Below are 15,520 nucleotides of genomic sequence, written 5' to 3'. Positions count from 1 at the left end.
CTGGACTGTGATAGTAGGGGGCAGGTGGGCAGTCCTGTCCCACAGCATTACCCTAGCATCCCAGTTTTTCCCTTGTCTCACAGTTCTGTCTAATCTTGTTCCCTATTTTGTTTATCATTGTGATGAACACTGGGGCCAAAAAGCAGCTCGGAGAGGAAAGGCTTTGTTTCAGCATACACCTTGCAATCTGTCATCAAAGGAAGGCAGGGTAGGAACCTGGATGCAGGGACTGAGGCCACAAAGGAACACTGCTTACTATCTTGTCCTGTTTAGTTGTTAAGCTTGAGTTTTAGACAACCCAGGATCACCTTGCAGCAGCAGTACTGCCCCAAGTAAGATGATTGTCGATGAAGAAAATGCCCCGTAACCTTGACTAGAGGCCAGCATCATGGAGACCTTCTCTTGGGTGAGACTCCCTCTCTTGATGACCCCAGCTTGTACTAAACTGGCAAAAAAAGGGAACCGGGATTCATTGGCTCTGATCTACACTATCTGAGCTAAGACGTCTTTGTTTTCTCTTCATCCCAACCCAAGGAGAGCAGGGAAGAGGGATTAGAGGGAAGCCACATTGATCAAGGATGCCATCATTACACTGTGTCCATCTGTTTTTTTTTTCCCGGAGCTGAGGACCAAACCCAGGGCCTTGTGCTTGCTAGGCAAGCGCTCTACCACTGAGCTAAATCCCCAACCCCTGTGTCCATCTGTTTTATTCATATCTTACTTAGATGGGAATTTAGTTTGCTGGCAGCACCCAGATGGAAAGTGAATCTTTGGTCAGTGTGCACAACTAAAACCTGGTTGACTTTACTTAAGGGGAAGAAGGAAAACTCAGAAAATGGGGAGCTATTTAAAGGCTCTGGCACTGTGCTGTGCAGCAGTTGATCCCTAGAATCACCTCTGCTTAAAAAAGCCTTTTCTGGCTTCTAAGGATGGCCTCTCTTCTGCATTCTTATGACACTCACAATTAACTCTGCTAAGCTTACCTAAATGCACAGAAATATTTTATTTATTTGTCTCTCTTCCGCTAAAGTATGAACTCTGAGGGCATCAAACACAGATCTTTATCTTTGGATCCTCAAATGCCAGACAGAGTGTCTCAACCTGGTCGTAAGGAAGTTTTAGTAAGACGAGTCACAAAGTAACCGGATTACCACACCACTCAGCAAGCAGTTGGATAGCTGAAGAGTTTCTGGTGCGGTTTGTGACAGTAACTCCTCTAATGTATAGTCATGCGTGTGCGTTTATCCTTATGGCTAAGACACTAGCTGATTGATGTAGAAAGTATACATAGGATGTCTAGATATGTGCTCGCAGGAAAGGGCATTGCTTTATTGTGTGGAATGGTTGAGCATTAGCTTCCGCGGGATGGAAAGCCTAGGTGGCAGTCATCACCTTTGATGTTATGGACAGCTTGTCCACCACTTGTCAACATGTGCTTGTTCGCATTTCTCTCTGCGTGACCCTGATTGTACTAGACAGCAGCCATTTCAGAGCCTCTCCTCATTGTCATGTGAAGTGGCAGGTGAGAGCAAGGAGAGCTTGGGGTGGCCAAAAAAAGTAAGCACACCGGATATAAAAAAAAAAAAGTATGGGAAGACGGACTGTAAACATTGGACTGGGGAGTTGGGAGAAGAGTGATCTCTGTGGTTATAATTGTGCCTGGAGGATAGGTTTTGGTGTGGGTAGAGACATTCTGTAGAGAACATTTCCTAACTCCATGTCCTGACCCTGGAACTACACAGAACTAGTATACTTGTAGTCGGACAAGATTTGGGAACTTTTATCAAGACCTGTGGGAATGTTCAGTGTTTATTTCCAGGGAATCTAGTCCTCAGTACAATCTGGTCTAATATAACCACTGAGTGCTTCCTCTGGCTATGAACCTTGCATTTGGGACTATTCTGGAATAGCAGGTGCTGAACAGCAGGTGGACGTGGTTGGTTACAACTTAATATAGTTCTGCAGAGCTGTGTCTCAGACACCAAGTGCCAGACTTAGAGGAGGATCTGAGATGATTTAAGAACGAAATTGACTATTAGGGAGATAGATTTGAGAATGGCTGAGAATGCTCTAGGACATGAAATTTACTAGATGGTTGATAGTTCCCCATGGGAACAGTCGCAAGTTTTGTTTCTGGAAAGTACAGTGATAGGACACCGGAATTGTAAGAGACATGAGCATACTGGGGTCAGATTAAAGCTAGGCTCAGCCACTGACTCTTCTCTGACCTTGGGAGAATCATCTCTATGTATCTCTGTTTCCCCAAATGGACTAAAGGACAGTGTGCACTTCACTGGGTTACGTGTGAGCATCAACAAGCCAGAAAATGTAAGTGAATGCCTGACACATTTCCTCTATAGACATTGGTTCTCATAGAATCTGTAATTGTGGAGCAGAGAGAAGCAGAGTTCACTGAGAGTAGAAGAACGGCCCCTTGACTTTGGCTTTCACACTTCTATGCCTGATAGGATTATCTATTCCAAAATGACTCTTTGCAATTTAGAGGAAAATCACTGAATTGGTTTGTATCACTGAAAAATCCAGAAGGGGTTCTATTCACATGTATCTTTTCCTAGAGAGTAAGGCTGTTACCAGGACCTACAGTGGTTCATCATCATTGTCAACTTAGTGAGACGTAGAATCACCATGGAGACATGCTCTGTGGGTGTATCTATGAGAGTGCTTCCAGAAAGGCTTAACTGAGGAAGAACCCATTTTGAGCATGGGAGGCTCTACACTATGGACTGGGGTTCCAGACTTAATAAAAAGTAGAAAGCAAGCCAGGTTAAACAGCAGCTCATCTGTCTCTATCTCTCTCTCTGTGTCTTTGTCTCTAGCTCTATCTATCTTTACATCTATATATCTATCATCTATCGATCTCTGTCTTGCATACAGCTGCAATGAGACCAGCTTTCTAATGATCCCATTGCCACAACTTCCCCATCACAATGGTCTGCACTTTCAAACTATGAACCAAATGAACCATTCCTTCCTCATATTTTTTCCTCAGGTATTTTGCCACAGTAATGAGCAAAGCAGGTAACATAGAACCAAGCCCTGATCCCTCTCTGATTTTTGTCCTCCTTTGAATGTCAATACCATCCTCCCTCACAATGGTACAAGAGGACATCAGCAACTCCCACCTCCTGGATAAGGAAGAAGGCTTTCCTTTCACCCTGATCCCTCCTTAAATGGTCCATCACCCATTGGACCCCAACCCCAATGGACACCTCTTATATCATTTACCCAAATCATGTCACATATGCAGTGATAGGACATACTGGTCGGATACCCCAGCACAACCCATCCACAGAGTTAAGACTGGCTAATAACCCAAGACTACTTCTAGAAAGAGTTGGGCTCTTTAATCAAATCTGATCGTTGAAATCAGAATAAGGAAGAACACATGTGTGGTCGGCAAGTGTGGTGGTTTGAATAGATATGGTCCTCATAGATGTATGAATGCTTGCTTGGCCCTGGAAATGGCAATATTAGGAGGTGTGGCCTTTTGGAGGAAGTATGTTACTGGAGGCCAGCTTTGAGGTCATGTATGCTCCAGCTATGCTCAGTATGGTACACTACAATCTCACTCTACTTTTGCATCAAGATGTAGACCTCTCAGCTCCTTCTCCAGCACCATGCCTGCCTGGATGCAGCCATGCAACTTACTTTGATAATAATGGAACTAAACCTCTGAAACTGTAAGCCAGCCTCCAATTAAATGCTTTCCTTTATAAGAGTTGCCTTGGTCCTGGTATCTTTTCACAGTAACAAAACTGGAACTACGACACCAAGGAAAGGAAGACTATGGTTTGCAATTTAGTAAACTCCCAAACACACATGTGTGAGGGAAATCATGAAATATGGTGAAAAGTCTGGACTTTTTTATTTATTACATGTTTATAAGTGTATTGCATGTGTATGTGCATGTTCATAAATGTGGCTCATGTGCTCATACACATACATATGTAAAGAGGTCCCAACTTGTCTGTGAATGTCTTTCTCCATAGTACCCCCTTCATCTATTGAGTTAGCATCTCTTACTGAATCTGGAGCCTGCTGATTCCAACCAGTCTAGCTAGCCATCTTGCCCTAGGGGGTCCTCGTCTGTGCCTGCTGAGGGCTGGGATTTTAAGCTGTTGCTATGTTGGCCTGACTTTGAAAGGAGTTCTGAGGATCCGAATTGCAAGCCTTATGATTGCATGACAAGCACTTTATCCATCTCCCCAGCCTGATCTGAGATTTAGTTGAACCACGTTACAGACCCCAGAAGATTTGTTGGGTATCAAAGAATCTAACTACAAGCCAAGGACTACATGAGCTTGGTGCCACCTAACATATTTCTCTCCCTAAAAAAGAGAGCCATTCACCAAACCATGTCATTTTCCAGCAACCAGATCACATGGTAGCCTCAGCTTAAGCTGAAAGAACAAAGGACACCATCTAGAGGGACCCAGGTGGTGATCAGTTGCCTCTGTGACTGGCAGGCACAGGGACCTTCTTCCAGGGGCACAGTCAGCTTGTGACTCTTTTCTGTGCTGATAAAGAGACACCGGAGCCTCCACCAAACAGCTTATTATGTAGAAATATGGATTCAGTGGGGCTCACTTCCTGCAAGGAAGGATATTGCTGGAGCCAGTCTCCCTTTATCTCTTTGCCTCGTTGCTTTCCGTTTCTTACTCACCCCCTTTCCCTCGACGAGCCTTTCATTATGCAGAGCTGTTCACATTTCCCTTTCGAAGATAAAGCTAAGACAAAGAAAAGAAACATATTTAGCGCTAATGATGGGCACAGTTTCATTTTTCTGTGTGAATCTATTGCTGTTTAATGAGCTAAATATCCATGAGATGGATTAGACACACTGATCCGGCTTGTGTCTCATTGGAGATGGCTTTTTAGTGGTGAAATCAGCCTCAGGAAGGAACACAAGGGGAACTGCCTCACCAACACAGCAGATAGTGATCGAGGGTACGGAGTAGCTGGGGCATGGACAGGTAGCAGGCAATGAGTTGCTAGCTGTCCATGCCCTCAACCAGCCAAGCAGGCAACAGACTTAGTACTGCAAAAACATGGAATGATCAGAATATTTGAGTGAGGTAGTCCCAGGGATGCTAGATAACTCCCACACAGACAAAAAGCCAAGACAGTGTGAACACTGAACATAGGACTGTTTGAGTTAACCACTTTAAAAATGCCAGTTAATATACTGGCACCATGGAAGCTGTCCAAGGCTGGAACCAACCCACTTAAGACAGTATCATTGAGCCAAGTAGGTAGAATCCTCAAGAACCCCCAATTGAGTCTCATTGTTCACTTTTTTGGGAATGGAAATGTGTTATTTCTTAAATATCTTTACCAAAGAAGCCATTTTCAAAAGCAACATCTTCTCCTGGGAGGGACCACAGCTTTTATTCAACACTCTCTTCATGGATCTTGAAGCTCAGATAGGCAAGTACTGTAACCAATCTGTAATTGAATCATGACCAATAGCTCACTGTTTGCTGGAGCTTGCTGGGTCCCAGGAGCTGTTCTAAATGCTGAAACACACTAAGCTATTCCAGATTCCTTCAATATTATTTTGAGGCAGGGTCTCTCATTGGCTTGGAACTCCATCTCCCCAGCTCCTGATTTGAGATTTCTGACAATTCCATGTGTGGGGAGAGTCATCTGAGGCTCAGAGAAGTTAACTTGCATTGCCAAAGTCTCACAGCAAAAGAAGAGATGGGCTTGGGATCAGCTGCAGAGCCCAGTTTGTGACCTGTCAGTAAGACTGGGTTCCCTGGTTCCTGACCAAACATGACTGCAGAAGCTCCAAAAGTCAAAGCAGAAAGCATGCTCTCTTATTCTGGTAAATCTAGAAGACATTTATTTCTTCAACTGTTGAATTGAAGATAGTTTCACACAGCCTCTGTGCCCTCGTGCTGCAATGGAACTAAACTTAGGGAGACCCCAAGTGACTCCTCTCAACTCTGAGGCTCCCACCAAGAACCTCTCTCCTACACCACCATTGTCCTGTTCTCTGGTGATACCAAAAACATTTATATTCTCTTTGTATTCTCTAAGCTGTTCTTTCCAGCTGAAACTTGCCCCTCTCTGTTGCCTGATTTTAAGTCCCCACCTGTTTTTTAAAACCCAGCCACAGAAGATAAAAGAGATGTCTCAGAGGTTAAAAGCAATGTCTGCTCTTCTAGGGGTCTGTGTTTGAGTCCCAGCACCGACACAGGGGCTCCAATTCCAGGGGAATGTTTACCTGCTTCTGGATTCTATAAGCTCCAAGCAAGCATGTGGTACACAGAGATAACATGCAGCCAAAAATGCCCACACACAAAATAGCAACGTTTTTACAAAAGCCCAAAGATGCCTCAGAAGTAAAGACTTCAATAATCACCCAGTTCTATATCAAGATGAGTCCTCCCTTCCCCCATGGCTTGATCCCTTTGCCCAGCATTTGTCTGACATTTACCCTCAAAGTAATCAGAAATGGAAGGGCAGTTCCCTACAGTGGTCAGATACAAGGTCTTTGACACAGACTTGAGTTGAAGAATCTGCCCTCTCACCAGGGAATTGTCTGGCAGCAGCAATCCCAGCGCTGGAGAGAATGGGAAAAAGCATTAGTGAGATTCTGTTGTGTGTCCCTGAGGATGTTTCTCAATGTGCTTAGCTTCCTTGTCTATACTTACAAAAGAAGGACAGTACAGATCTCCAAGAATTTCTTAGGGAATTAGATAAGATGATGCACATGAATCTTAGGTGGCATCTACATTCCAGTGATACAAGAACATTCTGGCCTTGGTATCACATCCAGTGGTGTGAACCCCTTATTCATCTTTTTTAAACCCATCCCGAGATGGAAGGGTTGGAAGATAGCATCTTAGCCATGAGTATTGTGACAACTCCACGGCCACTGCCACCAAATCCAGCACTGTCATCTCCACCGTCACTGTATTGATGGCCGTGACTTTTCTGTTGTGACTTCCAGGAGTGCAGGAACTTGGCCTCATTCATCTTCATGCCTGGGCTTTAAGAAGTGATTAATAAGTGAGTATAGAATTGGATTGCTCAAGCAACTGTCCACTGGAAATCTTTTATTATTTGGGCCCTGGTGATAAATTGTTTTAAAACGATTTGCCTAGACGTTGCCACCCAAAGGAGCCTTGGGTTCCATAGAGTTGAGTATTTTTAAACTGTAGATTGTACACATTAGTAGATGTGAAAACATTGATAAGGATACTGTCTGCGTAAAATATTTAACAAATACTTCAAGTTATAAGCTCTACGCTTACACAGTCCTCAGGATGTGCACATGCTTTATTTGGGAGGGAATTCAAAGGCAGTGACTGTAACATTGTGGAACACTTTACAAAAGACAATGCTGGGGGCTGGGGATTTGGCTCAGTGGTAGAGCGCTTGCCTAGGAAGCGCAAGGCCCTGGGTTCGGTCCCCAGCTCCGAAAAAAAGAACCAAAAAAAAAAAAAAAAGACAATGCTGGGGGCAAGAAAGTCATCAGTGCGGAAGAATACTTGGAAAGGACTAGAGCTCAGTTCCCAGCACCCACATTGGAGAGCTCACAACTGCCAGCAACTCCAGTTCCTGGGCATTTGACACTTTTAGCCTCTGAAGGGACCTGCACTCATGTACACATATACACACACGGACCTTCACATACAAGCATATCTAAAAAGAAAAGAAAATCCCTATAGATAATAAAATCGCCAGCATTTGTTGAGCACTGCCTTAGTGCCAGGGCCAGTGTTGAATACTTTATGTGTAATTCTCATAGCCTTTTATAAAATAGACATTGTTCCATTGTTCTATTGTTCCATTGTTCCTTTCTTACAGAAAAGCAGAACAAAGCTGCAGGAGGTCTGTGAACTAGAGCTGGAGTACACATTTGTACTGGAGCTCCAGATTTGAGTGTGTCCTCTTTTGACTACAGGGGAGAAGGTCAGCTATGCCTATAGGGCTCTAAGAGTCTTTATGTTTAGTCATTCTTTAAGATCTGGAAGCTGTTGGCTAGCATTCCCACATTACAGTTGAGGCAACTCAGGCTTCCTACAACACAGACATTCAGTGCCACAGCTAGACTTTCTGACTTTTTCTAAAGTCATCCAAATGCCTGGGACATTAGAAGCCCTAGCCATGCTCAGGGCAGTTACGTTTCTAGCTTTATTCTAACTCACCAGCCCCCTTTACTCTAGCACCAATCATCTACCTCGAACCTGGGAGACACCCCACCACCCACATAGCAGAGCAAAGGGGAACCATTACAAATAGTCACATCTCCACACGATGAAAAGACAGGAGAGAAAATAAACAGCATCAGGAAGACGTATCCACAGCCACTACCCGTGGCTGGTGCAGTGCTGAATCACGTAGAAGGATGTACTCTGAAGATTATCATGAGGAGCAGTGACTTGGGGTTAGTGCATGACGGGAAATGGCAGCACCTTGGGACTGGGGCGTGAGAGGAGGTGGAGCTAAGGTGTCTAAGAATACACAGAAGTAGATTGGGGTAGTGCATGATGGGAAATATCAGCATCTTGGTTCAGGGAGGGGAGGCTTGGGCGGGGCTGGGGGAGGAAAGTGGGGCTAAGAGGTCTTAAAGGCTAGTTAGTTTTATAGACCTTAGGAAGACAGTAAAGTCCCAGGAAACAAAACACTAATGAAGCCAAAGACCCTGGGGTAGAAAATGCCGCCAACCTCAGCAAAGCTTAGGAGATCAGTCTGCAAAATGAAAGAGACAGAGAAGAGCACCAAAAATAACCTTGAATGTAATGGATGAGACAGAGGGGGGAAAATCAATTCAGGAAAACATATTAAGTGCAGAAAATGAGAGCTGAGGGTTGGGAGGAGTAGGGATGGAGGGCGGCACAAATGGGAGGCAGTCTGAAGGGACAAGGTCCTCATTCAGTTTTTCTTAAAGCAACTCTACCTCCATCAGGATCTGGGGCTCATGGTGGGGGCATTTCACTTCTCTAAGCTGTGTCTTAAAGACGACACAGTTGGTAAGCATGGCCTCTAAAGCCCCTTGCAATTCTGACAGTCTGTGATAAAGAATTGTACAAAAGCTGAGCTTGCTGCAGACTCCTAAGTAGCTAGAGGAGGGATAGACACAGTAATTAGTTACTAGGCTATTGCCAGATACTCAGGTGATTGCGAGATGCAAATGGAACCCCATTGGCTTGTGTTCTTTAGCCACTGGGAGTGGGGGATCTGACAAAGGAAACTCAAGGGCATAAGTCAGCCACCTATAAAGAGGCTCTTCGCAGGGGTGCTAATAAACCATTTGAAAGAAGAGATAATGCTTGTCCTATAAGAGAAATCACAACAAACATGTTTTCCCTAGGGAGGGCTCCTGAGTCACAAAGTCAGCTGGAGAGAGCTCAGACTCAAGTAAGATCTGCATATAGTATTGTTATTGTTTAAAGGGACATTTCTCTCTGAAATATATACCCAATTAAATAGAAGAATGAGGCAAGGCCTTTAGAAAGTGACGAAGTCTTGAGCACACTGCACTCATAAATAGGATTAAATGGGTTTTTTAAAAGAGTTAGAAGGGAGTACAATAGCCTCATTTTGACTTTCTGCTTTTTTAGCCATGTGAAATTTTAGCCACATATGAGTCATCTTGGAGGTAAGGATCAAACCTCACCAGATGTAGGATTTGCTAGAAGGCTTGATCTTGGAATTCCCAGTGTCCAAAGCAGTTAGAGTTTGACAAAACTTGTTTTAAAACTATGAATATCTTATAATGATATACTAGTTAGTTTCAGCCCTCAATTTGACACAGTCTAGAATGACCCGGAAGAGAGTCTCAATAAGGGATTGCCTGGATTAGGTTAGCCCTGGATATGTCTGAGGGGGATTGTTTTGATCGCATGTTAAGTGGTGGGGAAGGAAGCCCCAACCCACTCTGGGCAGCACCATGCCTTATACGGGGGATAGTAGAGAATACAAGGGTAGAGAAAGGAGCTGAGTAAGAAGCATGCATGCATTCAATGCTCTCTGTTCCCGTCTGTAGAAATGGTGAGACCACTTGTCTCAAGTTTCTGCCAATGTGTCTTTGCCTTAGTGATGGACTGTAACCTGGAATTGTGAACTAAAACAAACCCCCTCTCCCTAAATTGATTTTTTGTAAGGGTATTTTATCACAGAAGGAGAAATAAAACAAGGACAGATGGTCTCATTTTTAATGTTTATAAACTACATAGTAGAAAATGTTTTGGTATAGATTCAGAAAAGGATTGATAAAATTATTATGTTAATGTTTAACCTAGATTTTAAATAGTAACAAACTAATGTCCTTTTCCAAACCCCAAGGATCAAAACAGCACTTAGAACTTACTAGCAAATCAATTGAGAGAACACAGATGGGAATTTAGAGCTCTCAGTGTCTACAGTGGAGCTGGTGTCTGTTACATGTATCTAAAACCTTAGCCCTCACCATTGAGAATCTCTGAGCAAAAAGCTTCTATGTGTTGAGCTTGGTCTCAGTAAGACCTTCATGCTTCTCTGGACCACTTCCGATTCTATGAAGGCCACTGGTCACTCTGCTGCTGTCCACCAAATGGACCAGCACAGTGGCTAGTAAACATGGCCCAAGCCACATCACCCCCTTTTTGTCATCTTCTTTCTTACAAAGCCACCGCTGAAGACTAGATGCCTATGCTTAGCTTGATAAGTAGAGATTGTGGACAAGTAGATAATGTCACCCAAAGAAAGAAGCCATGTTTTAGGTTGTACATTTCAGCATATGAACACTTGTTTGTGAAGGCTCCAGGCAGATTTATCAGTACTAGTCAACAGTGAGAAACAGATCAAGTGTCCATCAGTGGGTGAATGGATAAACAAAGCATGCTGCATCCATTGAAGAAAAATAAAAGCAACTCAAGACTGAGCTACGGAAACAGGTAACAGTGTAAATGAATCTCAAAAATAATTACCCACATGAAAGAAGCCAGACCGAGGAAAGCAGATGCTGCGTGACTCAGGGCAGTGCTCGTTCGCAATTCTGAAACCTGCAGATTAATGCACAGTGACAGAAAGAGATGAATTGCAAAGGAGCAAAGGACAAAAGCAACCCAAAGGGTTGATGGATGCTGCTTTGATTGTGGTGATGGTCTCACGGGACACCCACAAGTCCAAACACGTTGAGTTGCACTTTAAATATGTATGATTTATTATGAATCACTTACACCTCAACCACACTGGTTTTTTTTTTAAATAAACCATCCCTATCCTATGATTGCCTCATAGGTTAAATTTAAATTTATTATGAATTAAGTTATTCATCCATTCATTCATTTGTATGTGTATGTGTCAGCCATAGGTCATGGTGTGCGTGTGGAGGATCAGCCTTCAGTAGTTGGTTCTGTCCTAGTCTGTGGCTTCCAGAGATGGAACTCAGGTCATCACTCTTGAAGCAAGCTCCTGTACCTGCTAAGCTACCTCTCAGCCTGAAAACTGCAGCCTCCAGTGTTTCATGTGGATTTCCATGTTGCTTGCTATTCCTCTGAGAAACTTATTGCTTCGGATGTTGCATGGACTTCCCACCTCTTTTGTAAAACTGTGCTTATCCCAAGGGCCTCCTGACCCTGGACTCCATTGCTCTTGTTCTCCCTTAGAAAACTCTTTGGAACATGAGAAATTGTGGGAAAGTAAGAGCACAGACTCAGAAGGTCAACTCAGCCTTTTGAATTCTATTCTTGGGTTTGGGGACTGATGGGGATAGAGAGCAGGGTCTTGCTATGTAGACTAGACTGTCTGGCTCTCCTTGTAGCACAAGCTGGCTTTGAACTCTCTGTTCTCTTGCCCCAGCCTCCAGAGAACTGGCATCACAAGCACTCAGCATGCCTGGGTTTAACAGCCAACAGCTTTCTTCATCTCCTGAACACTGCTTTGCAACAAAGAAACTGCCACTGTCACCCTCCACACCCACAGGCACAGGCTCTCCTTTACTCACAAGTACACTCTAAGACATGCCTCACCCCCACCCCCAAACACACACTCTGACAGCGAAGTAGAGGAAAAGAAGACTTTGGTCTCCAGCAGGGAAAGGAGGCATAAGCAGGAGGCAAAAGTTAACAGACCAGTCCCAGGGGGGGCTATTTGGAAGCTGTGCTGATGACATTAACGCAAGAGCCACCTTGTGTAAACCTGGTAAGGCCTTGTCATTTCATCAGACTCTTCCACTCATAGGCTAAAAAGCACAGTGGTGAACTGTCTGATTAGAAACAGACTCACTGGGCTGGGGAGATGGCTCAGCGGTTAAGAGCACCGACTGCTCTTCCCGAGGTCATGAGTTCAATTCCCAGCAACCACATGGTGGCTCACAACCATCTGTAATGAGATCTGGTGCCCTCTTCTGGCCTGCAGTCACATATGCAGGCAGAATGCTGTACATAAAATAAATAAATAAATCTTTAAAAAAAAAAAAGAAACAGACTCACTAACAAAAAAACTGAACTGTACAAACACACAACACATACACACATACATACATAAACACACACATATAGCCAGATGTACACATACATATACATACATAAACACACATACACACGTACATACATATATAGACATATATTCACATATATACACACATGCACACATGTGAATATGCACACAAAGATATATATACACACATGTATACATAAATATGCACACATGTACACGCACAAACACACAGGTATACACACATACACACATGTACACACTCATACACACTTGCTCAACAAAGAAAACATCCATCATCAGGGACTACAGCACATAAATCCTTCTTGGAACTGTTACTTCCTCAGCATCTCATTTTACCACTGAGACTGGGATTTTCTTCTGTGTGACCAAACCAACAGTCATCTGATCTGAACTGGCCAATTAAAGTCCTCCCAAGATGTTATAAGATGGAGGAAAGAAATTCCTCCAGGGAATTCCAGGGAGAGAGAGGACGTGCTTCCTAGGTTTTCACCAACTTGATACAAGAGAAGGGGCATCTGGGGAGGGGGAAATCTCAAAGACAAAGTGTCTCCATCAGTTTGTCCTGTAGACAAGCCTGTGGTGGGGGGAGTTTTTGTGATTAATGATTGATATGGGAGAGGCAGCCCATTGTGAGTGGTGACACTAATGCTTATGGTCATGGGTGTGTAAGGAAGCAGGTTGAGCTCTCCACAAGGAGCAACCCAGTAAGCGTCACTCTTCCATGACCTCTGCCTCAGCTCCTGCCTCCGGGTTCCTGATCTGACTTCCCAGTTGATAGACTGTGACTGAGATGTGTAAGCCAAACCAACTCTCTCTTCCCTAGGTTGTTGTTTGCATGAGAATGGCTCCCGCAGCTTCATATATTTGAATATTTAGTCCTTATGTATGGAACTGCTTAAGAAGGATTAGGAGGTGTGATCTTGTTGGAGGAAGTGTGCCCCTGGGGTTAGGCTTTGAGGTTTCAAAAGCCTATTACAGGCCCAGTCTCCTCTCCCTCTCCCTCTCCCTCCCCCTCCCCCTCCCACTGCCCCTCCCCACCTCTCTCTCTGCCCCCATTATCTCTATGTGCTAATCTAATGAAATGTAAGCTCAGCTCTCAGATAACTCTCCAGCTGCACACGTGTCTGGCTGCTGCCACACTCCCTGCCATGATGGTCATGGACTCACCCTCTGAAACTGTGAGGTGAACCCCCAAATAGTTTGCTTTCTTTCCTAAATTGCCTTGGTATGGTGTCATTTTGTCATGATAGAAAAGTAACTAAGACAGTCTGTCTTGGTCATGGTGTTATCGCTGCTATAGGAAGCAAACTAGAGAGGAAGATGTGGGAACTCCGGAATTACCAGAACCCTTTTCAAAGCCTCATTAACCGAACATGTCCCCAGCGGCGATAAATAAGCATAAACTAAACCCAAAGAGAAGCAGGAAGCAAGAGTCCCACAGGACAGAGCCTAGTCTCGCCACAGTAACACAACTCCCAATTCTACACTTGGCAGGAATCACAGTCTTTCAATTTTCCAAAATATCTCAATTATGCTTTCAATAGCCAATCTCTTGACTTCTTCATTTCTCCTCTTAAAAGTAGGCATAGTAAGTTTTCTGCTGAAAAGAAAGGAGTTGATAGCAGGCAGATATCCAGTCCTGCCTCTGAAAGGTCCACCCTTGGCCATTTCTCCTCTCCCTGCTGCCTGGCCCCACTAATAGCTGACCCCTCGCTCCTGCCTCTAACTGATCTTCCAACTCCTCCATTTCTGGTTGTATTTCTACAAATAGTTACATGGCTGAGTACTCCCGCTCTGACAGGCTTTGGTTAATGGCTGCCCCCTCCCCCTAGGACAAATCTGTCACCAGGGATAGCCCAGGGACTCTGCTTTTCTCCAGATGCATTTAGCTTTAACCTTTCTGAATCCATTCCATCATATGCTCAGCAGTCCACACTTGCTGCATTCAACTGTGGGCAATTACATGCCATCATGAGTACGCGGCTCCTGCACTCACCAGGGCAGGCAGAGAAACGGGAGAGGTTACAGCTCAATGTGTAGGTGACACAACCGCATGCATTAAGGTCAGGGAGAAGACATGACCTCTTGTCCTCCTGCTGGAGCCCGTATGCTCCCTCATTGAGATGGCTTACTGGAAGATTGCAGATCTCCTCAGCAATACAATGGAGGGTTCACAGAGATAATTACTGTCTTCAGGGTCCAGAGGCTTTCTCCAAGGCCTGAGATTTCATCGTTGGAAATTAGCCATGTGGGGATGAGGAGGAGATGGCTCAGTTGGTAAAGCTGGGCAAGCCTAAAGATAGGATTTCAATCACTAGTACTCATATGAGAAGCTAGGCATGATGGAATGCTTGCAATCCTGGCACTGAAGAGGCAGAAACAGGCAGGTTCCAAGAACATTAGTCAGTCTAGCCTGCTTGGTGAGTTCCAGGCCAGTGAGAAATACTGAACTGGGTCCTGAGATTGGATTGATCTTTGGCTTATAGACAGACAGACAGACAGACAGACAGACAGACACAGAGAGAGAGAGAGAGAGAGAGAGAGAGAGAGAGAGAGAGAGACATACACATCAGTACATCACACACTCAGTCACATAAGAGGTATACAGAGAAACACTCAGTCCACAGAATAGGACCACACAGGTCATTCAGAAGGTCAGAGGGAGAAATCCAAAAGCATCCACGTGAGCAGTGTTTGTGTGTTGTTTTATAGCTCCTACCATGATTTCAAATTCCAAAGTTCTCTTTGACCAATAACCCCAAGTGGCAGAATATGTCATCCAATTTCTGTTTTACAGTGGACCTGTGTCCAGAAGATGCTTACCTCCTGCGTCCTGTGCCACTGATGGTGTGTAGTGAGCCCAATTTTGAGCTCACATCCACAGAGCCTCTCAGTAGAACCTGGGACAGGAGGATTCAGCCAGGCTAGCGGGCCCACATGCTCCAGGGGATCCTCCTGTCTCTGCCTCCGGAGTGGTAGGATTACAAGAACACATCACCTTACTCAGCTTTTTAGGTGGGGTCTCTCATTCAAATTCAGGACC

At 44.4% G+C, this 15,520-nt stretch overlaps 1 protein-coding gene and 1 long non-coding RNA gene across 3 annotated transcripts in view; one reads left to right on the top strand and one right to left on the bottom strand.

Annotated features, from left to right (window-relative positions):
- Positions 1 to 15,520, top strand: part of Asic2 (acid sensing ion channel subunit 2) — a 1,069,930-nt gene that overhangs the window by 621,093 nt on the left and 433,317 nt on the right.
- LOC120095274 (uncharacterized) overlaps positions 1 to 15,520 on the bottom strand; it is a 100,431-nt gene that overhangs the window by 79,775 nt on the left and 5,136 nt on the right. Inside the window, exon 2 of one of the 2 annotated variants that reach the window (XR_005490682.2) lies at positions 4,685 to 4,748. The exons of the other annotated variant lie outside the window; for it this stretch is intronic. This is a non-coding gene — a long non-coding RNA (uncharacterized LOC120095274). The remainder of the gene's footprint in view (positions 1 to 4,684; positions 4,749 to 15,520) is intronic. 2 annotated transcript variants of the gene reach the window in all.

This window comes from Rattus norvegicus, chromosome 10, assembly GCF_036323735.1.
Source record: "Rattus norvegicus strain BN/NHsdMcwi chromosome 10, GRCr8, whole genome shotgun sequence".
NCBI classification, from domain to species: Eukaryota; Metazoa; Chordata; class Mammalia; order Rodentia; family Muridae; genus Rattus; species Rattus norvegicus.
Note: the sequence above shows the minus strand (reverse complement) of the source record. Positions and strands in the feature narration are given on the sequence as shown.